The sequence below is a fragment of the Microcaecilia unicolor genome, chromosome 2 (assembly GCF_901765095.1).
Source record: "Microcaecilia unicolor chromosome 2, aMicUni1.1, whole genome shotgun sequence".
NCBI classification, from domain to species: Eukaryota; Metazoa; Chordata; class Amphibia; order Gymnophiona; family Siphonopidae; genus Microcaecilia; species Microcaecilia unicolor.
In genome coordinates, this window is record NC_044032.1 from 563,886,844 (window position 1) to 563,911,699 (window position 24,856).

Genomic DNA, 24,856 nt, shown 5'->3' on the forward strand with positions numbered 1-24,856 from the left:
CCCTAAAAAAAAAATAATAATTTTTGTCAGCCTCTATGCCAGCCTCAAATGTCATACCCAGCTCCATGACAGCAGTATGCAGGTCCCTGGAGCAGTTTTAGTGGGTGCAGGGCACTTCAGCCAGGTGGACCCAGGCCCATCCCCTCCCACCTGGTACACTTGTGCTGGTAAATGTGAGCCCTTCAAAACACCCCGAAACCCACTGTACCCACATGTAGGTGCCCTCCTTCACCCCTTAGGGCTATGGTAGTGGTGTAGAGTTGTGGGGAGTGGGTTTTGGGGGGGGGGGGTTGGGGGGCTCAGCACCGAAGGTAAGGAAGCTATTCACCTGGGAGCAATTTGTGAAGTCCACTGCAGTGCCCCCTAGGGTGCCCGGTTAGTGTCCTGGCATGTGAGGGGACCAGTGCATTACGAATGCTGGCTCCTCCCTTGACCAAATGCCTTGGATTTGGTCGTTTTTGAGATGGGCGTCCTCGGTTTCCATTATCGCCGAAAACCGGGGATGACCATCTCTAAGGTCAACCTAAATGTTGAGATTTGGGCGTCCCCGACCGTATTATCAAAACGAAAGATGGACGCCCATCTTGTTTTGATAATATGGGTTTCCCCACTCCTTCGCCTTGACGTCCTTAGAGATGGGCACCCTTAGAGATGGTCGTCCCCATTCGATAATGCCCCACCACGTCTTCCATAGGGTCATTTCATCCCACATTCCAACTGCTTTTAGGAGCAACATGTGACCCAGAGAGACCAACACTCCTTTCTGCCTTGGGCAAGCCATTTAACCCTCCATTGTCTCAGGTATAAACTCAGGGGGCCCTTTTACTAAAGCTTAGTACTACTAGTACTACTACTTAGCATTTCTATAGCACTGCCAGGGTTACGCAGCGCTGTACAAGTTTAACATGGGGAAGGACCGTCCCTGCTCAAAAGAGCTTACAATCTAAAGGTTACAAACTATGTAGTCAGTGTAGGTATCATGAGTGGGGAAGGTGGTTATGCGCCAAAAGCAAAGGAGAAGAGATGGGCTTTGAGTAAGGACTTGAAGATGGGCAGGGAGGGCGCATGACGTATGGGCTCGGGAAGGCTGTTCCAGGCATATGGTGATGCGAGGCAGAAGGGGCAGAGTCTGGAGTTAGCGGTGGTGGAGAAGGGTACAGATAGGAGTGATTTGTCCTGAGAGCGGAGGTTACGGGTGGGAACATACGGGGAGAGGAGGGTAGAGAGGTAATGGGGGGCTGCAGATTGAGTGCATTTGAAGGTTAAAAGGAGAAGCTTGAACTGTATACGGTAGCGGATCGGGAGCCAGTGAAGTGACTTGAGGTGAGGGGTGATATAAGAGTATCGGTTCACTTGGTAGATAAGACGTGCGGCAGAATTTTGGACAGATTGAAGGGGGGATAGATGGTTAAGCGGGAGGCCAGTGAGAAGAAGGTTGCAATAGTCAAGACGAGAGGTGACGAGCGAGTGGACGAGGGTTCGGGTGGTCTGTTCAGAGAGGAATGGGCGAATTTTGCTAATATTATAGAGGAAGAAGCGACAGGTCTTAGCTGTCTGCTGGATATGGGCAGAGAAGGAGAGGGAGGAGTCGAAGATGACTCCGAGATTGCGGGCTGAAGCGACGGGGAGGATGAGGACGTTGTCAACAGAGACGGAAAGTGGGGGAAGAGGAGAAGAGGGTTTGGGTGGAAAGACAAGGAGCTCAGTCTTTGCCATGTTCAGTTTCAGATGCCGGTTGGACATCCAGGCAGCAATGTCTGACAGGCAGGCCGAAACTTTGGCCTGGGTTTCGACCGTGATGTCGGGAGTGGAGAGATAAAGCTGTTAATAGACATTAGTGAGATCTAAGTGCCATGTAGCGATATGTATAAAATAGGATTACATCATTTAGCACATGCTAAGCTTCAGTAAAAAGCCCCCTTAGATTGTAAGCACTCTGGGGACTAGAAAATACCTACTTTGGCTGAATGTAACTCACCTCAAATTTGTATAGTACCGCAAGCTGCTGCAAGTGGTCGAGTCAGTCATTTTACAGGCAGTCATTCCACAAGGGACAGGAGTGAGGGGGCTACACTCCTGCCCCCAACGACTCCACTGGACCACCAGGGATGTAGGTAAGCCTGGGGGCTTACCTTCATGGTTGGGGGGAGGCAGGGGGGTCTTATGGGGGGTCTTAATGTGGGCTGGAGGGAGGGAAGGAAGTAAAGAGGGGATGTTGGCTGACTGGCGGGCAGGCAGGTGGGGGGACCAGATGGGGATAAGGGGCATTTTTAAATAAAAACTAAAAGTTATGCAGCCCCGACCCAATATTCAGTCTGGGCCACATAACACGCGGCCCAGGCAGAATATTGGCTAGGCCCATATAACCTCCGGCAGCCTGCCCACCCCAAATTATTCCCCGATATTCAGTGTCATGGCCCGGCACTGAATATCAGGGGATAATTTAGCCAGCGACGATCAGCATTTTAAAAAACGCTGACCACCGCCGGATGAATATTTGGGGGTATGTTTTCTATCACTTCAAACTAGTCAATTAAGTAAATTTTTTTAAAAATCTTCATGTGTAAGTGTAAGAGACATTCCAGCTTATTTTCGAAAGAGAAAAACGCCTATAATGCGACCTAAATCGGGAGATAGACGTTTGTCTCGCAAAGGCGCCCAAATCGGTACAATCGAAAGCCAATTTTGGGCATTTCTAACTGCACTCCATCGTGGAAACGAATAAAGTTGACGGGGGCATGTCGGAGGCGTGGTGGAGGCGGAACTGAGGCGTGGTTATTAGCCGAGGAGAGATGGGCGTCTTTAGCTGATAATCGGAAAAAAAGGTGTTTTTACCGCGATTTTGGGTCACTTTTTTTGGACCCTTTTTTTTCACGAACAAGTCCCAAAAAAGTGCTCCAACTGCCCAGATGACCACTGAAGGGAATCGGGGATGACCTCCCCGGACTCCCCCAGTGGTCACTAACCCCCTCCCACCAAAAAAACCCCACTTTTAAAACTTTTTTTCCAGCCTGTATGCCAGCCTCAAATGCCGTACCCACCTCCATGACAGCAGAATGTGTTCGATCCTCTCACAGCCTTTCCCTGGGTCAGAAGTGACTCTCGGGTGCACTACAGGGTCACATCAGCATTGCATTGTGGTGGGTGTAGGGTATTGGGCTCCATGATTTCATTAGCTTGTGTTACAGTCTCATGATGTTGGTAGTTGGTAGGCTCTTCTCCCATGGTGCTTTTCCCCCTGCCTACTGGGTCAGAGTGTGCCCTGTTGTGTTTCCTGTTGTAGTCCATGCGGTAGTGGCCATTTTTGTAAGCCAGTTTTAGTTCCCTTTCCTGTGTTAGCCACGTTAGACATCTTAGTTCTTCCCTTGAATGTGGCTGAAAGAGGGCATTGTACAGCATTCTGCCAGCTCGGACCTACTGCTCATCTCAGTACCAGGGAGACTCGTTGCCAGTGAGGCACAACCTCTGATCTGCAGTTAACTGTGAGTAAACGTGGTTATTCCAATAAAGGATGTTTTCGGAGAGATTAGTTATCAGGTGTCAACTGGTGTGCCAATGTTATATAGCAGCAACCAGTCCTAGAAGCCTGCGTGTATGCAGGTCCCTGGAGCACTTTTAGTGGGTACCGCAGTGCCCATCCCCCCACCTGTAACACTTGTGCTGGTAAATGGGAGGCCTCCAAAACCCACTGTACCCACATGTAGGTGCCCCCTTCACCCCTAAGAGCTATGGTAGTGTTGTACATTTGTGGGTAGTGGGTTTTGGGGGAGGGGGGTTGGGAGCTCAGCACCCGTGGTAAGGGAGCTATGCATGTGGGAGCTTTTTCTGAAGTCCACCGCACTGACCTAGGGTGCCCAGTTGGTGTCCTGGCATATCAGGGGGGCCAGTGTACTACCAACCCTGGCCCCTCCCATGACCAAATAGCTCGAATTAGGACGTTTTTGAGCTGGGCGTTTTTAGTTTCCATTATCGCTAAAAAAAAAAACAAATGCCCAGCTCAAAAACGTCCATTTTTTCGAAAATACGGTTCAGCCCGCCCCTTCACGGACCCGTTCTCGGAGATAAACGCCCATGGAGATAGGCGTTTCCATTCGATTATGCCCCTCATTGTGGAATTTGTTCAGCCTGTGCAGTGGCAAGCCTTCTTCCTCTTTCCTCCAGTCCCTTATCTGTGATTTTGCAAACCAGCAGTGCCAAACAACACCCTGACATTTGAAGGACTCTTGGGATGATGTACCTGCAATATTTTGAAAATTACTTTTGTGATTCATTTCCAGCTTTGTGAGATCTAAACTCATCTGCAAGTACCTTAAAGTTATGAAGGGCACAAACTTCATCCACATCACTTTGTTTCTGAATGTCAATTGACCACTTTTGAGACTTATCTTTGTCGGGTTTTCTAAAAACTCTAAGCAGAAACATAAGCAATAGTGATACTGTACTTGTGATTATGTTAGCTCAAGTAATAAATCTAAGGTTCTGGAAAACCACTGACATGAATCTTATCAAAATGATACAATTTAGTTTGATCTACAGCTTCCTGTGAACATGCTTTGGCCAAAAATATCTGATACAACAAACAAATTCAAGGATAGGTAGGTAAATTTCTTTGCAGTCACAAAAGTGTAGTAACTCATAAGTTTTAATAGTTTACTAAAAGCTAAAAATTAGATATTTTAGTAAATATTCTGAGGGTGGAAAGGAACTATACCAGGCAATATTGAGCCTGTAGCAGTCAGTGCTTTTTCAAAATGTTGGCCGTCATGGGCATTTTAAACTCAGATGTTCAGAGCTGGGTCAACTCTAGATATTGCCACTGAATGTACAGGGATTAAGTGGCCATCTCCACTTATCCAGGTACCGCCGATATGCAGAATTGTACCCAGATTAATTTAGGACAGCATAAATGCTGTCCTAACTTGATCTCGGTAGTTACAAGAGTAACAGATTGAACATAAGAACAACCATACAGGGTCAGACCAATAGTCCATCCAGCCTAGTATCTGTTTCCAACAATGGCCAATCCAGGTCATGTGTACCGCTACCAATCCAAGGGCAAGCAGTGGCTTCCCCCATGTCCATCTCAATAGTAGGCTATGGGCTTTTCCTCCAGGAACTTCTCCAAACCTTTCTAAATCCAGATACATTAACTGCCATTATCACATCCTCTGGCAATGATTTCCAAAGCCTAACTATTCTTTGAGTGAAAAAAATATTTCCTCCTATTTGTTTTAAAAGTATTTCCATGTAATTTCATTGAGTGTCCCCTGGTCTTTGTACTTTATGAATGACAGAAAAGCCAATTCACCTCCACCCATTCCACTCAGGATTTTGTAGGCCTCAATCATATCCCCCCTCAGCTGTCTCTTTTCCAAGCTGAAGAGCCCTAACCTCTTTATTTATTTATTTGTTACATTTGTACCCCACATTTTCCCACCTATTTGTAGGCTCAATGTGGCTTACATAGTGCCAGAGCGGTGTTTGCCGACTGTGGTGTAAACAAATACAAAGTGATATTGTGGAAAGTTAAAGTTCATGTGGCACAGCCACATTTGGGAATCGTACATCGGGAGAGTTGTGTTATGTCCTTTACGTATTTTGGTTATGCTGTGTTGCAGAGATCAGGCATTTATGTTGAATCAGTAGGGTAAGCTTTTTTAAAGCTTTTTTTTAGCCTTTCCTCATATGGAAGCAGTTCTATCTATTATTTTGATTGCTCTTCTTTGAACCTTTTCTAATTCTGCTATCAGGCTTATTTTCAAAAGAGAAGGACACCTATCTTTCGACACAAATCGGAAGATGGGCATCCTTCTCACAGGGTCATCCAAATCAGTATAATCGAAAGCCGATTTTGGATGCCCCCAACTGCTTTCCATCGCAGGGACGGCCAAAGTTCACGGAGGGGTGTCGGAGGCGTAGTGAAGGTGGGACTTGGGCATGCCTAACACTTGGACGTCCTTGACCCATAATGGAAAAAACAAGGACGTCCCTGATGAACACTTGGACGACTTTACCTGGTCATGTTTTTCTTACGACCAAGCCACAAAAAGGTGCCTGAACTGACCAGATGACCACGGAGGGAATTGAGGATGACCTCCCGTTACTTCCCCAGTGGTCACTAACCCCCTCCCACCCTCAAAAAACATCTTTAAAAATATTGATTGCCAGCCTCTATGCCAGCCTCAGATGTCATACTCAGGTCCATCACAGCAGTATGCAGGTCCCTGGAGCAGTTTTAGTGGATGCAGTGCACTGCAGGCAGGTGGACCCAGCCCCATCCCCCCTATCTGTTACGTTTGTGGAGAAAACAGCGAGCACTCCAAAACTCACCAGAAAACCACTGTACCCACATCTAGGTGCCCTCCATCACCTGTAAGGGCTATGGCACTGGTGTACAGTTTGGGGTAGTGAATTGGGGGGGGGGGGGGGGGCTCAGCACACAAGGTAAGGGAGCAATTTATGTAGTCCACTGCAGTGCCCCCTAGGGTACCTGGTTGGTGTCCTAGCATGTCAGGTGGACCAGTGCAATACAAATGCTGGCTCCTCCCACGACCAAATGGCTTGCATTTGGTCGTTTCTGAGATGGACGTCCTTGGTTTCCATTATTGCCAAAAGTCAGAAACGACCAAGTCTAGGGATGACCAAATCTAGGGACGACCAAATTTCAGTATTTGGACTTCCCTGACTGTATTATCGAAACAAAAGATGGACGTCTATCTTGTTTCGAAAATACGGGTTTCCCTACCTCTGGTTGGGGACATTTTGCGAGGACATCCTCATCAAAACTTGGACGTCCCTTTCGATTATGACCCTCCATATCTTGTTTGAGATATGGCGACCAGAATTGAACACAATAATCAAGGTGAGGTCACGCCATGGAGCAATACAGAGACATTATAATATTTTTTGTCTTATTTTGCATCCCTCTTCTAATAATTCCTAGCATCCTGTATGCTTTTTTGACCACCGCTGCACACTGGGCAGAAGATTCAGCATATTGTCTACAATGACACATAAGTACATAAGTAATGCCACACTGGGAAAAGACCAAGGGTCCATCGAGCCCAGCATTCTGTCCACGACAGCGGCCAATCCAGGCCAAGGGCACCTGGCAAGCTTCCCAAACATACAAACATTCTATACATGTTATTCCTGGAATTGTGGATTTTTCCCCAGTCCATTTAGTAGCGGTTTATGGACTTGTCCTTTAGGAAACCATCCAACCCCTTTTTATACTCTGCTAAGCTAACCGCCTTCACCACTTTCTCCGGCAACGAATTCCAGAGTTTAATTATACGTTGGGTGAAGAAACCTTTTCTACGATTTGTTTTAAATTTACTACACTGTAGTTTCATCGCATGCCCCCTAGTCCTAGTATTTTTGGAAAGCGTGAACAGACGCTTCACATCCACCTGTTCCACTCCACTCATTATTTTATATACCTCTATCATGTCTCCCCTCAGCCGTCTCTTCTCCAAGCTGAATAGCCCTAGCCTCCTTAATCTTTCTTCATGGGGAAGTCGTCCCATCCCCGCTATCATTTTAGTCGCCCTTCGCTGCACCTTTTCCAATTCTACTATATCTTTCTTGAGATGCGGCGACCAGAATTGAACACAATACTCAAGGTGCGGTCGCACCATGGAGCGATACAACGGCATTATAACATCCTCACATCTGTTTTCCATACCTTTCCTAATAATACCCAACATTCTATTCGCTTTCCTAGTCGCAGCAGCACACTGAGCAGAAAGTTTCAGCGTATTATCTACGACGACACCCAGATCCCTTTCTTGGTCCGTAACTCCTAACTTGGAACCTTGCATGATGTAGCTATAATTCGGGTTCTTTTTTCCCACATGCATCACCTTGCACTTGCTCACATTAAACGTCATCTGCCATTTAGCCGCCCAGTCTCCCAGTCTCGTAAGGTCCTCTTGTAATTTTTCACAATCCTCCTGCGATTTAACAACTTTGAATAACTTTGTGTCATCAGCAAATTTAATTACCTCACTAGTTACTCCCATCTCTAAATCATTTATAAATATATTAAAAAGCAGCGGTCCTAGCACAGATCCCTGAGGAACCCCACTAACTACCCTTCTCCATTGTGAATACTGACCATTTAACCCCACTCTCTGTTTCCTATCCTTCAACCAGGTCCTTTTCTTGAGTGCTGACTCCTAAAGTGGACCCTAGCATTAGATAACTATGATTCAGATTATTCTTCCCAATGTGCATCACTTAGCATTTGTCTACATTAACTTTCATCTGCCATTTGGAAGCCCAGTCTTCCAGTTTCCTAAAGTCTTTCTGAAATTCTTCACAATCCGCATGTGTTTTGACAGCTTTGAATAGTTTCATATCACCCACAAATTTAATCACTTTACTCGTTGTTATGATTTCCAGATCATTTATAATATGTTAAATAGCACCTGTCCCAGTATTGATCCCACTATTCCATTTTCACCCTCTTCCATTGAGAAAAATGGCCATTTAATCCTACCCTCTGATTTCTATCCAATAACCAATTCCTAATTCACAAAAGAACATTGCCTCCTATGCCATGACTCTAATGTTCTCAGGAGTCTCTCATGAGGAACTTTGTCAAAAGCTTTCTGAAAATCTAACCCCAAGATTCTATAAACGGCGACTAAAATTGTGCATGCAAATCTGCATGTGCAGCTGATTTGCATGTGCAACTTATTGTTTAACAAGCTAATCAGTTCTAATAATTGGCCAATAACAAGCAATTATTAGTATGTAGGAAAGAGGATCCCAAACTACAGTTACATGATGCAAGGTTCCACTCTAATCCCACCTTCGAAATGCCGCCAACACGCCCCCTTGCGATTTGGACACACTGCAGACGAATTGCATAGATAAGTCTTCAAATTGGTTTCAAAAATACAGATGTGTACGTTTTGAGAAGATAAAAGTCCAAATTTTAGGTAATCAGTAACATATGATTACTGGGAAAGGAGTGATGGGAAATGGGACAGCTAAGGAATGAGAGAAATATGGAAAGTTAATAGGTAGCTGAACAGTTAAAAGAAGCTTGATAAGTGAAGCCTGCATCATGAATTGATTTGTAAGGAAGCTTCTTACAACTCGGAAAGTAGAGGAAAAGATAATCTCTTGATGTAGGAAGAGCATTCCGTAAAGGTAATTCTAACAGGTTTTGCATGTAACCAGGTGAAAGACCATATGCTATTCGGTACAGCTCTAGCTCCTATTGAATGTAACCAGTATATAAATGTCCATTGGTTCTACATTGGCTAATCCTGTTCTAAAATAATAGCAGAACTTGACCTGTCCAACCTGGAAATCTCAATTGTAAATTCTTACATCCTCTCTAAAATGCTGCTCTATTTGTAGAATTACCAATATCTGCTGCCTCCAAGTACATTTAGGTGTACTTTATAAAATATGCCTGGGCATATTTCGATTTGGCGCTGATTTTTAAAGCGTCATATATTAGAATCTAGTCCATAGGGGACAACTCTATAAGTGGACGACACCATTTAGGCACCCCAATGCCACGCAGTGACTAACTATTCTATAAGGGCATCTGAGCAGCTTGATTCTGTTATAGAATACTAGTGTAAACTGGCATCAGAATACCTAACATTTACCTACCTGCAGTTATACCAGCCATAGATCTGGCATAAGTGTGGGCATCTAAGAGTGCACGTGACTGACAGTATTCTGTAAGTTATGCGCAGATGGAGCTCCATCCATGCTCACATCGATGTGAATGCACCCTTGCAGGTACATGCACCATCACTAAATACCTTGCTGGTATTCTGAACATTTATGCATGTGCAAGTGGAAGGCACCCAGTTGTAGAATCAGGGGGTAGTGGGATGTCTGTAGAGCCCAATCAAAACCAGACCTGTGACCAAATTGGCCACTCGGTTTTGGCAGAAACAGAAACTGTAAACAAAACTGCCCCCCAACTCCCTGACCATACAAGCTGCCCTCCAGACAGCAAACCCCATCCCGTGGTCACTCTCTCATGCCCCCCCTTCCACCTGCAGATCCTCCCCGGGCCCATCCCAGTTACTTGCTTTATTTGTATTCCCTTACACAGTGGTGTGAAAAGATCCTGCATCACCTGTGCAATAATGATATCTTTCCTCTCTGACCAGCTTTCTGCCCAAATGTAAGGTGGAAAATATTGCATATCATATGCCATTTTAGTCAGAATTCAAGTTTGCATTAGTTGTATGTGTTTTTCTGATATTTTTCAGCACCTGTAATAGTTTGTATCCCCCCCATTGGTGTTCCATTAGGAGCTTCTAAATTTGATGCATTTTCGGATCAAAATGAACCAATGGCGTTGAGCGTTTTCTGACCAACGAATATGCTTTAGTTTTTTGCCAAGTATTAAAGTTGATAAATTGTTTCAAACGGTCCTTTTCAGGACCACAGAATTAATTTTAAAAATAATTAATAAAAAAATTAAAAATAAATTAAACAGTGCTACTCTTACACTTGAACTTGTGATATACATAATACACTTAGGGCCCTGTTCACTAAGCAGCATTATAGGTGCATTAACGTTTTTAATGTGCGTTAACCATGTACATGCCTACAATATCCCTATAGGCGCCTACATGGTTAGCGCAGGCACTAAGTATAGGCACTCTAAAAACGCACCTTGGTGAACAGGGCCCTTAGCATCATACTATACAGGCTCAAAAATAGGATAGATGGCGCTAAAAAAATTTCAATGCTAAGTACATGCAAAATTGAATTTACAACTTACTTATCAACTTAACATATGAATTTGGTTTCATTAACTCATAGCAGAAAGAGAAATAAAGGAAAACATGATTTTCTGAGCAGGTGATGCAGGACTTTTTTACACCACTGCAATTTGCTTGTCATTTTGTTTTAAAGTATGGTGTAATCTGATTTGCTCAGGTTTTTCCTGTAAAGATGGAATATAAATATGTAAATTTATTTGAATTAAACGTCAGTGGTTTAGCTAATGCCCAGGAATTCTCCCCCCCCCCCTCCCCCCAGTGTTCTCTTCTTTCTAGTCATGACACAAGTACTTTTCTTTCTGCAGTTTGGCAGCTCATTAAAGCTGAAGTGCTGATGTTGTGGGAGCAATACAGTTGAATAAATTGCTGCCTACAGTCCCTTTCTAAGTTGCTTGAAAGATGACCATTGTAAGATAGATTTACTCCTTGTAAGTGATATTTTTAAAGGTGCGCTGTGGAACAGATGGGGCTGGCACACAGGTACAATAAGTGGCAGTGAATTGTATAGCAAACTGCTTGAGCAGAGGCAATTCTAGCCAGTCCCGAACTCAGATTTGTATCACTGGCACACTCATTAGCATTTGTAGTGAAATGTCAGACCTGCTATTACTTTCCATGTTTTTTGTAAGCCAAATTGAATCACTGAACAAAGCACTGAGAATAAATTTAAATGTGCATCTTAACTTACTGTTTGGTTAATTAGTTGTGGTGATTTAGGAGTAAGCATCAAAACTGGCTTCCCGAAAATGGTCTCAGAGCCAACATTTGTTGCAAAATCAGCAGGTCGCAGTTTATGAATTCCTGTTCAGTAAACAGTGCCTCTGACTGAGACCTTACTGTAGCTTTGCTTTTACATAATATGTAGAAGGGATTGATCCCTTTCCAGTTAAACATGCTGTTAAGAACAATTGTGATTAGGGGATTACATGATGCCTTAGCTGAAGAAATAGCTTCATTGCACACTTCCTGCCAGCCCTCTTCAATTTTGCTAGTTTTTTTAATTAGTTTTTGCTGTAGAACCTTTCCGTAAAATGTCTTAAAAGTGTTGCTCCGAAATGAGGCAGGCAGAGCAGTTAATAACAAGAGTACAAAGGAACTTATACCACATAACTTACGTGGTAAATTATGTGGTATAAGGGGTATTATAACTTAGTATAAGTTATAATACCCCTTAGCTATATGAAAGCACCTCTTTCTGAAATTGAGGAATAGGATGCCTCTGACTTATCCATTGGGTCTTGCAGTAGTTATTGGATAAAATATCCAAAAGCACTGGAATAGATATTCAAAGTGATTTAAACAGCTTGGAGAGGCTCCTGGCCACTTAAATCACCTCTATGTGGCTAACCAGGGATATTCAGTGGCACTTAACTGGTAAGTGCTACTGAATATCCCTGCTAACTAGCCATCCCTTAAAGTGCTAGGTCAGGGGTGGGCCATGAACAGAGTGGCAACTAAACCAGTTAGCAGCAATATTCAGTCCACTAACCAACTAAGTAACTGCATTTTGAATATTGGCTGGTGCCTGGTTAACTTATGGGTCAGCGGCCATGCCTGAATATTCAATGCATTGAATATCCAGGGTTGGTTCAGCCTGCAGCTGGAAGCAGCTTGCTAATCACTTACCACTGTGGGATGAAAATCATTCTCATTGATACTAATCTCAAAAATGTAGCGGACAAGGTTTCTCAAATTGTACCATTAGTATGCAAGCACAAGAAAGGATCAAAAGAGTAGAAGGTCATGTCGGTGATCTGGAAAATTCCCTTACTACGTATGAAGTATGCCGATGACCCAGACAAATTGTAACTGAAATATAAAACATTGTAACCTCACCTGATTGTCAATTGTAAGCCACATTGAACCAAAACTTTATTTTGGTTAATTGTGGGATGGATTCAAGAAATTAATTTTAAAAAATAATAAATTAAACATACAAACATAGAAAATGATGAAAGATAAAGACCATATGGCCTACACAGTCTGCCCATCCTTACCAACTACTAAACTCTATAATCTCTTTCTCTCCCTTGGAAATCCTCTGCTTGTCCCATTCTTTCTTAAATTCAGATACAGCCCTTGTCTCCACCAAATCTGCTGGGAGGCTGTTCCATTCATCCACCACCATTTCTAAAAAGAAATATTTCAATAGATTACTCCTGAGTTTATCCTTTCACCTGCATCCCATGACCTCTCACTCCAGAGCTTCCTTTCAATTGAAAGGGGCACTTCCTCAACTATTATGCCATGGAGGCATTTAAATCATAAGCATCAGAATGGGGGGAGCCACAGGTGCCATGGCAAACCCAAAAGTTTTCTTCTCTCCCCCCCCCCCTCCCCCAATGAAGTGTTGATTTCCTTCCTTACTTCCCTCCTCCCTTCTGCATAACTGTAAAAAGCATCCCAGCCAGCCGGCGTAGGACTTCAAGCATCTGGATATACTCAAGGTCTGCCAGCTTCTGCCAACTTGAAACAGGAATTTCAGAGGGGGCAGGAGCCAGCAGGACTTCAGGTAGCACAGATGCTCAAGGTCCCATGCTAGCCGGCTGCATGCCTGTTTTGTTATGCAGATTATAGCACCACCACCCCATGTGAGGAGCATAAGGAAATCAACACCTTACAGAGGGGTTAGAGAGAGAAAGATACTGGAGACCACAGGGGTGGGGAGGAAAGGAAAGAAAGAGGGGAATGATGGACTGGACACCATGGGAAGGGAGGGAAGAAAGGAGAAAAATGAAGGACACCAGGGGGAAAGAGAGATGTCAAGGAGGTGGGGGGGGAGCGAAGGAAGGAGAGAAATGCTGGACACAAGAGAAGGTTGTTGGGTATTATTAGGAAAGGTATAGAAAACAGGTGTGAGGATGTTAGAATGCCGTTTTATCGTTCCATGGTGCGACCGCACCTTGAGTATTGTGTACAATTCTGGTCGCCGCATCTCAAGAAAGATATAGTAGAATTGGAAACGGTGCAGCGAAGGGCAACAAAAATGATAGCGGGGATGGGACAACTTCCCTATGAAGAAAGACTAAGGAGGCTAGGGCTTTTCAGCTTGGAGAAGAGACGGCTGAGGGGAGACATGATAGAGGTATATAAACTAATGAGTGGTGTGGAACAGGTGGATGTGAAGCGTCTGTTTACGCTTTCCAAAAATACTAGGACTAGGGGGCATGCAATGAAACTACAGTGCAGTACATTTAAAACAAATAGGAGAAACTTTTTCTTCACCCAACGTGTAATTAAACTCTGGAATTCGTTGCCAGAGAACGTGGTGAAGGCGGTTAGCTTGGCAGAGTTTTAAAAGGGTTTGGACGGTTTCCTAAAGGACAAGTCCATGGACTGCTACTAAATGGACTTGGGAAAAATCCACAATTTTGGGAATAACATGTATAAAATGTTTGTACGTTTGGGAAGCTGCCAGGTGCCCTTGACCTGGATTGGCTGCTGTCGGTGACAGGATGCTGGGCTTGATGGGCCTTTGGTCTTTTCCCAGTATGGCATTACTTATGTACTTATGTTGTGAAGTAGGGAAGGAGAGAAATGCTTGACACCGGGGGGGGGGGGGGGATTGACTTGAGAGGTAGGGAATGAAAGAGATGCTGGATGACATGAGGAGACTATAGGATGCTAGGGAAAGTGAGATGCTTGGGTTAGAGGTGAGGTTAGGGGCAGGTTGGAGCAGGATCAGGGATTGAGCTTGGGCTCCCCCCCAAAAAAAGGCATTCCTCTGCCCCTGATTTAAATGTCTCTATCATATTTCCCCTCTCCTGCCTTTCTTCCAAGTATAAATATTGAGATCTTTATGTCCTGAAGATTGACCTGCTAGAGAATACATTGAAAGCACTGGATGAACAGCCAAAAGACTTAGAAAACCAGACCTGCCTGAACAAGCTGCATGTGGTGAGATTTACCTGTCAAGGCCAAAGAGCCAATATGGTAGCATTTACATTCCAGTGGCTGCTTGAATTATTGGATGCAGAAGTGAAAGGGTTTGACTTAAAATTGACAAAGCTCATTGGGCACCAGCACCGACCCCAAGGCCAAATGGGAAACTTCAAGAAAGAAGCTTAGCACAAAGGAGAACTATATTTCCAGAAGCATAGAATTGTTGTTGTTGTTTCAAGACTTCTCTGTGGTAGTGCATAAAAAGGTACAAAGTTATTCTGAAGACAAACACAGGGGTCCTTTTACTAAGCCACGTAAGTGCCTATGTGCATACAACGCATGTCAAATTAGAACTACTGCCCAGCTACCACGTCAACCGGGTGGTAATTCCAATTTTTACGCGCGTGCAATATGCGCGCCAGAAAATTGTTTTTTATTTTCTGGCACGCAGCACTAACCAGGCAGTAATTGACAATGTACACATGCTGATGATTACCACCTGGTTAACACATGAGACCTTACTACTAAGTCAATGGGTGGCGGTAAGGTCTCAGACCCAAAAGGGACGCACACCAATTTTTATTTTGCCGCACGTCCATTTTCAACTAGAAACAAAAGGGCTTTTTGCAGGTGTTCTGAAAAATGATCCTGTGAGTATCCAAAACCCGTGCCTACAATAGCACAGGCCATTTTTCGCCGCACTTAGTAAAAGGATGCCACAATGTCCTAAGCTGCCCTCTTGAAGCTGCTATATGCTGATAAGCCTTTGAGACACCAGAGGAGTAATGGCAGTTTGTGGAGTCAGGTTTTTACCCCAGTGACAAACTGATAATACTGTGTCTGAACTGCTATAGTTCTCCTACTTGACATCTGCAAGCAATTTCCATGTACAATTTGTTTGGTACTCTATCTTCTTATATTTAGCTACAATAATTTGTGTGAATTTGGCTTCTATTGAATATTATCACTGTAAACTTCTTAGTTGCCTCGTTCTTGTATTTAGATCTATAAATTGCGTGTATTTGCTTTCTTTCCCTTCAAGCAGTTTTACTGCAGACTTTTCTTGCTACCTTATACTGTTCCATACTTAATTATATATTGTGTTGTTTCTACCTTTCTCTAATTGTAAGCCACATTGAACTGAATAATGGAATTCGGATAATGTGGGATATAAGAACCAATAAATGTAGTAATCAGGCTTGAACTTCTTTCACTTCCTGTTGGCACTTTGATTATGGGGCTCCAGTAGAATCATCATGCAAGAGTTCACTGCTATCTTTCTTTTTCTTACTACTCTTGTCCTGTCTGTTTACTTCTAGTGTCTGTCAGTTTTATTGTTGTTTATTTATTGTTTCTGGACTGGATGGGTTGCTTTGTTCCTCCTCTTGTACTTCTATCTTCAATGTTCTGCACATGTCCCAGATTCTATATATGGCAATTAGAGTCATGTGTGCAATTTTGTCTGTGTGGCCGAACTGTGCACACAACTTAATTGTTTAACGAGCCAATCAGCGCCAAACATTGGCCAATAACAAGCAATTATTGGCACGAATCAAATTTCTGTGTGCAGCTTTCTAAGAATATTCTGTAAAAGGGTGCACATAAATTATAAAGCGTGCATCTCAAAAGAGGGTGTGGCCACAGAAGGGGTAGGGCGGGGCATTCCTAAAATTTACCTGCACTATTATAGAATACGCCCGATCCACATCTAAGTTAGGCACAGGCATTTACACCAGGTTTTTTTGTGTGCAAATGGTTGCATCTAAATTCTAGTCATGGGGATGGCCACTGCATGCATTCTATAAACTGCACCTAACTTTAGGCGGGGTTTATAGAAAAGTGCTAAGTGCGGTTTTTTTCAGCACCAATATTTTTAGGCACTATTTATAGAATTTAGTTCATTGTGACTTCTGTTTTTACATTATTTCCTCCATGTTTCCTTGGGTACACTACACATAAATCACCTGTTAGAGAATATAGACTAGAGAAGTATGAGCCATGTTTTGGTGTTGTATACTTTGCCATGGACATGCAAATGGACACAGTTGGATGGAGCACACAAATATGAATGTACATTACAGTATTATATGTTACATGCATTATGTTAGGTAATATTAGGAAAGGAATGGAAAACAAAAGTGAGGATGTTATAATGCCTTTGTATCGGTCCATGGTGCAATCACACCTCAAATATTGTGTTCAATTCTGGTCGCCGCATCTCAAAAAAGATATAGTGGAATTAGAAAAAGTACAAAGAAGGGCGACAAAAATGATAAAGGGAATGGGACGACTTACCTATGAGGAAAGACTGAAGCATCTAGGGCTCTTCAGCTTGGAGAAAAGACAGCTGAGGGGAGATATGATAGAGGTCTATAAAATAATGAGTGGAGTGGAATGGAATGGAATGGGTAGACGTGAATCGTTTGTTTACTCCTTCCAAAAATACTAGGACTAGGGGGCATGTGATGAATACAAATCGGAGAAAATCTTTCTTCACTCAACATGTAATTAAACTCTGGAATTCATTGCCAGGTGAATGTGGTAAAGGTGGTCAGCTTAGCAGGGTTTAAAAAAGGTCTGGACAGCTTCCTAAAGGAAAAGTCCATAGATCATTATTAAATTAACTTGGGGAAAATCCACTGCTATTTCTGGGATAAGCAGCATAAAATATATTGAACTTTTCAGGATTTTGCCAGGTATTTGTGACCTGGATTGGCCACTGCTGGGAACTTGTCAGGATTTTTCCAGGTATTTGTGACCTAGATTGGCCACTGCTGGAAACAGGATGCTGGGCTTGATGGTCCTTTGGTCCCAGTGTGGCAATACTTATGTACTTATGTAGGTGTGAGCATTTACACTAGCCATAGGACTGATATTAGTGATTGCACCTTAAAATGTAGGTGAATTTTCTCTCGCTTGTGCTAGTATTCTATTTATAAGATAGGCACCTACTGTTCTTTATAGAATATGCTTGAAAAAGGCTCCTGCTTATCCCTCATTTTTTAGGTGCCTTGTTATAGAATTACCACCTAACTGAATATCTGCCCCTGAGCTGTACAGTGGTATTTAACTGGGCAGCAAACTCTCCTGCCAGGTTAAATAGTGCTCAATATTGAACCCTAAATTTTTAACTGAAACAATAGAGGGTTAAACACTTGCCCAAAGCCACAAGAAATATTGGTGGGATTTAAGCCCTGATCTCTCTGGATCACACAGCCTACTGCTCTAACCACTAGATTACTCTGCTACTCTGCATTTTGTGTGCCAACTGCAGCCTTTCTCCAGGATTTGTTTAGCATGTCCACTTTTTCTTTGTCACTCATAGTGGTCCTCAGCATCTTTCAGACTTACAATTCCATTTATAGCTTTCCTTTTTTCCCCCAGCATACCTGAAAAAAGTCTTGTCATCTCGCTTTATTCCTTTAGCCATTTTTTCTTCCACCTGTGCATTTGCCATATTTATTTCCTTCTTTGGTTGATCTGCAGGGTTCAAGAAGTGGGCAGGAGTGAAAGATAGGTTGGGGAATCCCTGTCGGTTGGGGCTCAATGCAGATCTTTTCTTGTTGTGACAGGGTTCATGATTATAAAACAGCACAAAAAGACTTACATCATCACAGTTTGATAATTATGCAATAGTACAATGGACCTACTTCTTTACTATCTCATGTCTCATTATCTATATTCTTTCATTTAATAGAAATGTATCTAGTCTTTTCAATTAAAATTAAAAATAGCTAGCAGTAAACGTAATATTATTTCATGAATGTAAAGGAAGGGGTATATCCATGCTAACTAAAAACATCAGAATACTGCAATACCTTAAGGCAGTGGTTCTCAACCCAGTCCTCAGGCAGACCCAGTCAACCGGTCAGGATATCCTATCCAGAATGAATATGTATGAGAGAGATTTACAAAGGAGAGAGAGAAGTGATATGATACATGCTGGATTTGAAATTCCATACCATCACTGTCTCTCACACCTGTCCTTTTTGGTATTCCATAGCAACCTGTAAGCTCTTTTAAATATTTGGGGGTCATCATTGACTCTCACCTTACTTTTCAGGATCAAATTTCTGCAGTGGTTAATCTAGTTTTCAAGTGCTCTGTCAGCTTCATACTGTACGACCATTTCTCACATCGGAAACCCTTCATATGCTCTATCACGCTTTCATTACTTCTAGAATGGATTATTGTGTAACATCATTTATGCAGGGCTTCCCAAGCTAGCTTTAAAGCATTTGGAATCTCTTCAAAATACAGCAGCATGATTTTAATGTACATAGAATGTCAGGATCACATTATCCCTTCATTTAAGAAATTGTATTGGCTTCCAGTATCCTATAGGATTCAGTTTAAAGTCCTCTTTTTAACTTTTCAGGCTTTAAAAGAAGGGTCTCTTGAATACCTGGCTAATTTAACTACACCATATGATCATCATCTGGCTATCCCTTCTTTGTCTAGAGCCCACTCGGAATCCACCCGGTCCAGTGCTGATTTCTTTCTGGCCCCCTCTGTGGAATTGCTTGCCCCATGATTTGTGAGTTGAAATGTCCCTCAAGAATTTCAAAAGTTGTCTAAAAATTTACCTCTTCTCTAAGGCTTTTGAGATCTCTTGATTACTGAGAAATGTGATGAGAGCTGTTGTCTCTTACATCTTTGGTTGTTTGCTTTGGTCAGAAAATGGAGTTCCTTTCCTTTTAATGATTTTGATTTTAAATTGTAAATTGCTTGGTCTTTTTGGTAATTAATTTTCAGTAATAAATACAAACATAAATAAACAGGTATTTAAGTACTTCAAAGGTATTAATGTTCAAACAAACCTTCCAGAGATGTAGGGGCAGAAGAACTAGAGAACATGAATGGAGGTTGCAGGCAGGTAGACTTACTTATTTATTTATTTATTTATATTCCACACAGTCCACAGTTCCCAGCAGATTACAATATCACATACATCATCAAAACATCTGATACTAATAATAAAACGTATGTTAAGACAATGACACATGAGAACACATAGGGGTTTTTTTTTACCTCTTAATACAACTATCACAGGTAACAAACTGGCTTCCCCAAAGGTTTCTTGAAATAAAAAAGCCTTGAGCTGTTTTCTAAAAATAAGATAAGATTTACGCAAATCAGCAGACAAAGCATTCTACAGAGTATGTCCCATCACTTGAAAAATAGATGATTGAAGACTTAGCAAACTAACAGAACGGAAGCTAGGAATTTCCAGGAGCAATTTACTAGCAGACCTAAGGGTTCTGACTGGTTTATACAACTTCAAAGTAAAGGACATGATAGCTGGTGCATCATTCTTCAAAGTATTAAAAACTAGAGTTAAGATTTTAAAAGAAATCTTTTTCACAATGGGCAACCAATGTAAAGAAACTAAAACTGGGGAAATATGCTAATGGCATGGAATCATATGAGCTGCAGAGTTCTGCGCAACCTGTAGTGACCTCAGCATATAAGCTGGAAGTTTCATAAATAACAAGTTACAATAATCACAATGTGGTAACACATAACTCAGAATCGTACGAAAATTAGCTGCAGAAATCAATTCCCTCATTTTCCTCAATACTCGCAATTTTTAAAAGGCAGTTTTAGTATTTGTTTAATGTGACTCTTCATAGATAACGAGGAATCCAACAGGACTCCCAAATGCTTGATTTCTGATAGATAGGTATCACACAATTATCACAAGTGAAACTGGAAGGACAATCACTATTACTAAATCACAACAGATACACAACTTGAGTTTTCACCACATTTAATTGAAATCTGTTAGTAGAAAGCCATCTACGAATCAGAACTAGAAATTGTGATAAATGTGTTAAAGTTTCGATTGTGCCACTAACCAGGAAAAAAATTGCAGATCATCACCATTAATTTTGTACTGTAGCCCCAAACATGTTAATAGCTTACAGATTAGTGTCAAATAAAGATTGAAAAGAATAGCAGATAACGCTGATCCCTGAGAGACACCAGCACTAATGGAATCCAAGAGAAAGCACCCTGACAAATCCTGACCTGAAAAGTTCGATCAGCTAGAAAAGAACTGAACCATTCCAGGACCTTCCCTGCCAATCCAAAGATAAATGTTCAAGCAAAATTTTACGATTAACTACATCAAATGCGGCAGGTATATCTAAAATGGCCATCAAAAATTGAGACTCGTTATCACAACCAATTTTAATAGTATCACACACTGAGACAAGCAATGTTTCAGTATTATGTTTAGGTTGGAAACCAATCTGATGCTGATCAAGGACGTTATTTTGACAATGAATTCCTGTAACTGCAGGAGAACCACTGACTCTGAGATTTTTGCTAAGAATGAAATTGGAGATACTGGTCTATAATTATCTGGTAGAGAAGCATCTAACTTAACATTCTTTAATAAAGGTGTAATTTTAAATACTGTGGCATTACCCCCTCATTAAAAATCAATTGATTAAATCAATAACTGAGTCTACCAAAGTCTATCAAAGTCTCAGTAATATTAGGAAATACCTTTTCATAGAGAGGGTAGCAGACGCCTGGAATGCCCTTCTAGGAGAAGGGGTAATCAAAAACAGTGAACAAATTAAAAAATGCTTGGGATAGACACAGGGGATGCCTAAATAGAAAGTGGATGGCATCACATGGCTGTTGAGGTGTTATCTTGGGAAAGAGTGGGAACTGAGGTCGAAACCAGACAGACGTCTACGGTCTATACCCCACAAATGGTAAAATTATTTTCCAGCATGCGTACTAGATGCACACAAAAAATGAAATTACCACCCAAGCCATGCAGTAGCCGGATGGTAGTTCCAAAATGATGTGCGTTCAACGCACGTAGGTGCCTACGCGGCTTAGTAAAAGGGCCCCATGGCCTTATAGAATAAAACCTAGTGCAGTGCACATGGGTACCTAACTGTCAATTTGATTGCACCTTTGATGTATGAAAGTGGCACCTACTTCAGGGCCCTGTTTACTAAGCCGCACTTTAAGTATGCTAGTGTTTTTAGCGCATGCTAATTTTTAGTGCTCGATAAAAATGCTAGTTCACCTTAGTAAACAAGGCCATAAGAGCATAAGGGTAGCCATACTGGGTCAGACCAATGTTCCATCTAGCCCAGTATCCTGTTTCCAATAGTGGCCAAGCCAGGTCACAAGTACCTGGCAGAAACCCAAAGCATGGCAACATTCCATGCTACAAATCCCAGGGCAAGCAGTTGCTTCCCCTTGTCTGTCTCAATAGCGGACTATGGACTTTTCCTCCAGGATCTTGTCCAAACTTTATTTAAACCCAGATACGCTAACTGCTGTTACCACATCCTCTAGCAAAGAGTTCCAGAGCTTAACTATTCATTGAGTGAAAAAATATTTCCTCCTGTTTATTTTAAAAGTATTTCTGTGTAACTTCCTTAAGTGTCCCCTAGTCTTTGTACTTTTGGAACGAGTAACAAATTGATTTACTTCTACTCATTCTAAACCAGTCAGGATTTTGTAGACCTCAATCATATCTCTCCTCATCCGTCTCTTTTCCAAGCTAATTTTTAGTGTATGCTAATGCAAGAGACACCCATATATTCTTATGGGTGTCTGTAGCATTAGCACGTGCTAAAAATGCTAGTGCACCTTAGTAAACAAGACCCTTAGGCACTATTGTATAGAATTGCCCCCTTAAAGTCAAATGTTCAAAAGGATTTTATCAGGCAGGAGACACTGACCAGAGCCAACCCAGATTTAGCAGCACGTAATCAGATAGTGCCGTTGGATATCTGGTCTTACTGCCTAGGTGCAATCCAGTGGCAAAGTCAGTATGGAGCCGGCATTTATCCAGTTAGCAGTGATTTTCAGTCTACTAACTGGATAAGTAACCAGATAAGGTTAGGACAGCCAAAAGACTGTCCTAACTTCATCCAGTCGATTATGTAGGTATTGAGCTGAATATTACCAGTACCCGGTAACTGCCAGCACTCTGCTTATACCCAGATTTTCAGCGTTGGTATTCAGAAATAGCCCAACACTGAAAATCCAAGAAAAAAACAGCTCTTGACGGTTAGTGTATAAAAACACACTGACCAATATGGGTTGTTTATCCCTTAGACTCTAAAGAACATATGAAGCTGATTAGAAGATGAGTGGGATGGAGTATCTACCTCCTATAGCTTGAAGGAGCCATGGGAGTCATCCTTACAATTCATAAGTCAATTCCCCCTTGAGGTTGTGCAACAAGAGGGAAGATATATTATTCTGGAGTGTATGCTGTATGGTGAGAAAGTCATTTTGGCAAATGTGTTTGGACATGACCTGAACTTAAATACCTTCTACCATGACTTTCTCAGGCACTACAGTTCTAATGGGTGGAGACTAGAATTTCTGCATGAATCCCAGAGTGGATAGGTCTGGGTGTGCTGCTGTGACTTCTCACAACTTGGAACTGAGAAGTATTATGAAAAGTAATGCCTCCGTCTCCAGAATTTGTCAACACTGACACGCTACATATGTTCACTTGCTGTTTGAAATCTCTTCCTTCTCCTCAGTTGGTGAGAAGTGGCTATTGTTTGTGAAATGAAAATATGCAGTGAGCCCTTGTCAGTGTGATTTAATCAATGTGTGATAGAATGTCTGACTGTTGGAGTCCCTCCAATTTATTTATTTAGATTTTGCTCACACCTTTTCAGTAGTAGGTCAAGGTGAGTTACATTCAGGAACACTGGGTATTTCTCTGTCCCTGGTGGCTCACAATCTAAGTTTGTACCTGAGGCAGTGGAGAGTTAAGTGACTTGCCCAAGATCACAAGGAACAGTGGGATTTGAACCGGCCACCTGTGGATAAGACAGCTGCTAGGCCACCCCTCCACAATTGAACGTCACTGCTACATGCAGGTTGTTTATGATGATGACTCTGTTGATGTGAATACTGTGTTTGCTGGACCAAAAAATGTAAAAACTTGTGGACAAGGCTGAGCCTGCTTTTAAATCTTAACCCCCTTCTTCTCATGTTCATAACTATATTGTTTTTAATCATTTACCATAAAAAATAAAATGCCTTAATTTTCTTATTTGTCCCTTTTGTCTTATCAATAGAAATCAAACAAAAGAAAACATGGAAAAGAAAATAAGATGATACCTTTTTTATTGGACATAACTTAAGTTATGTCCAATAAAAAAGGTATCATCATATTTTCTTTTCCATGTTTTATTTTGTTTGATTTCTATTGATAACCTTAAGAGTGGACTAACACGGCTACCACACTCCTCCCTTTTGTCTTGAATCGATTGTAAACTCTCCTGAGTAGAGACTTTCTCATATGTGCATGTGTATGGTACACTGTAAATTTATTGGTATTGTAGAAATAATGAGTAATATTAGTAGGCTCCCAGCTCATTTTAATGTCTTCAGACTACCGCTCCTTACTGTGAAACATTGCTATAGAGGCTTTGTCCTAACCTAGCTTGCTTCAAATCAATATGACTAATCATAAAACAACAATCCACTTTTGGCTCATGAATAATTCTAGACAAGGAATCTTCTTACTTAAAGAAAAATTCTTCACTCCATATTAATGATTATGTCCTGAAGGAACAGATGACTTCTTTATAAAAATCCATCACTGAGTCACTTGCACAGGTATTATTACCCACTAGGCCTCAATGCAGTAACTGAATATGTTAGAATGATGTACTAAGCTTCAGTACTTTGCATTTTTTTCTATTGAATTTTGGTATGTATTACTTTTAATCCTGCTTTTGGAATTTTTATATTTTATTTTGTTACTCACCTCAAGCTGTTTGGTGAGGTGTGTAATTAAATCATGGTAAAATACAGTGGTGTCAAAATGTGGTGTCAAAATGTGCACTGACAGGAAAAAATAGACAATGATACCACAGTACTAAATAACCATTTGCTGCATCCTGATTAAAGGAGTGCCCTGGACCAGATAGTCCCAGTAGTCATGCAAATTTGAGGGGATTGAGGGTGTATGGGGTGGGGGATCCAGGGCCCACTGGGCCATTAGAGAGCTTTTTCAGGGTAGGTCATGGGTTCAGAGCTCACTAGGCTCCTAGGGAATTTTGGGGTGAGGATGGGGGTAGGGAACATGGGTTAAGGTTGAGGGGTATGGTTAGTCTTTTATTATTATTATTATTCTTTCCTGTCAGTGCCTGAACAGGGATTGACTCACTCACTGACAGGAGGAGAGAAAAAAAGACTAA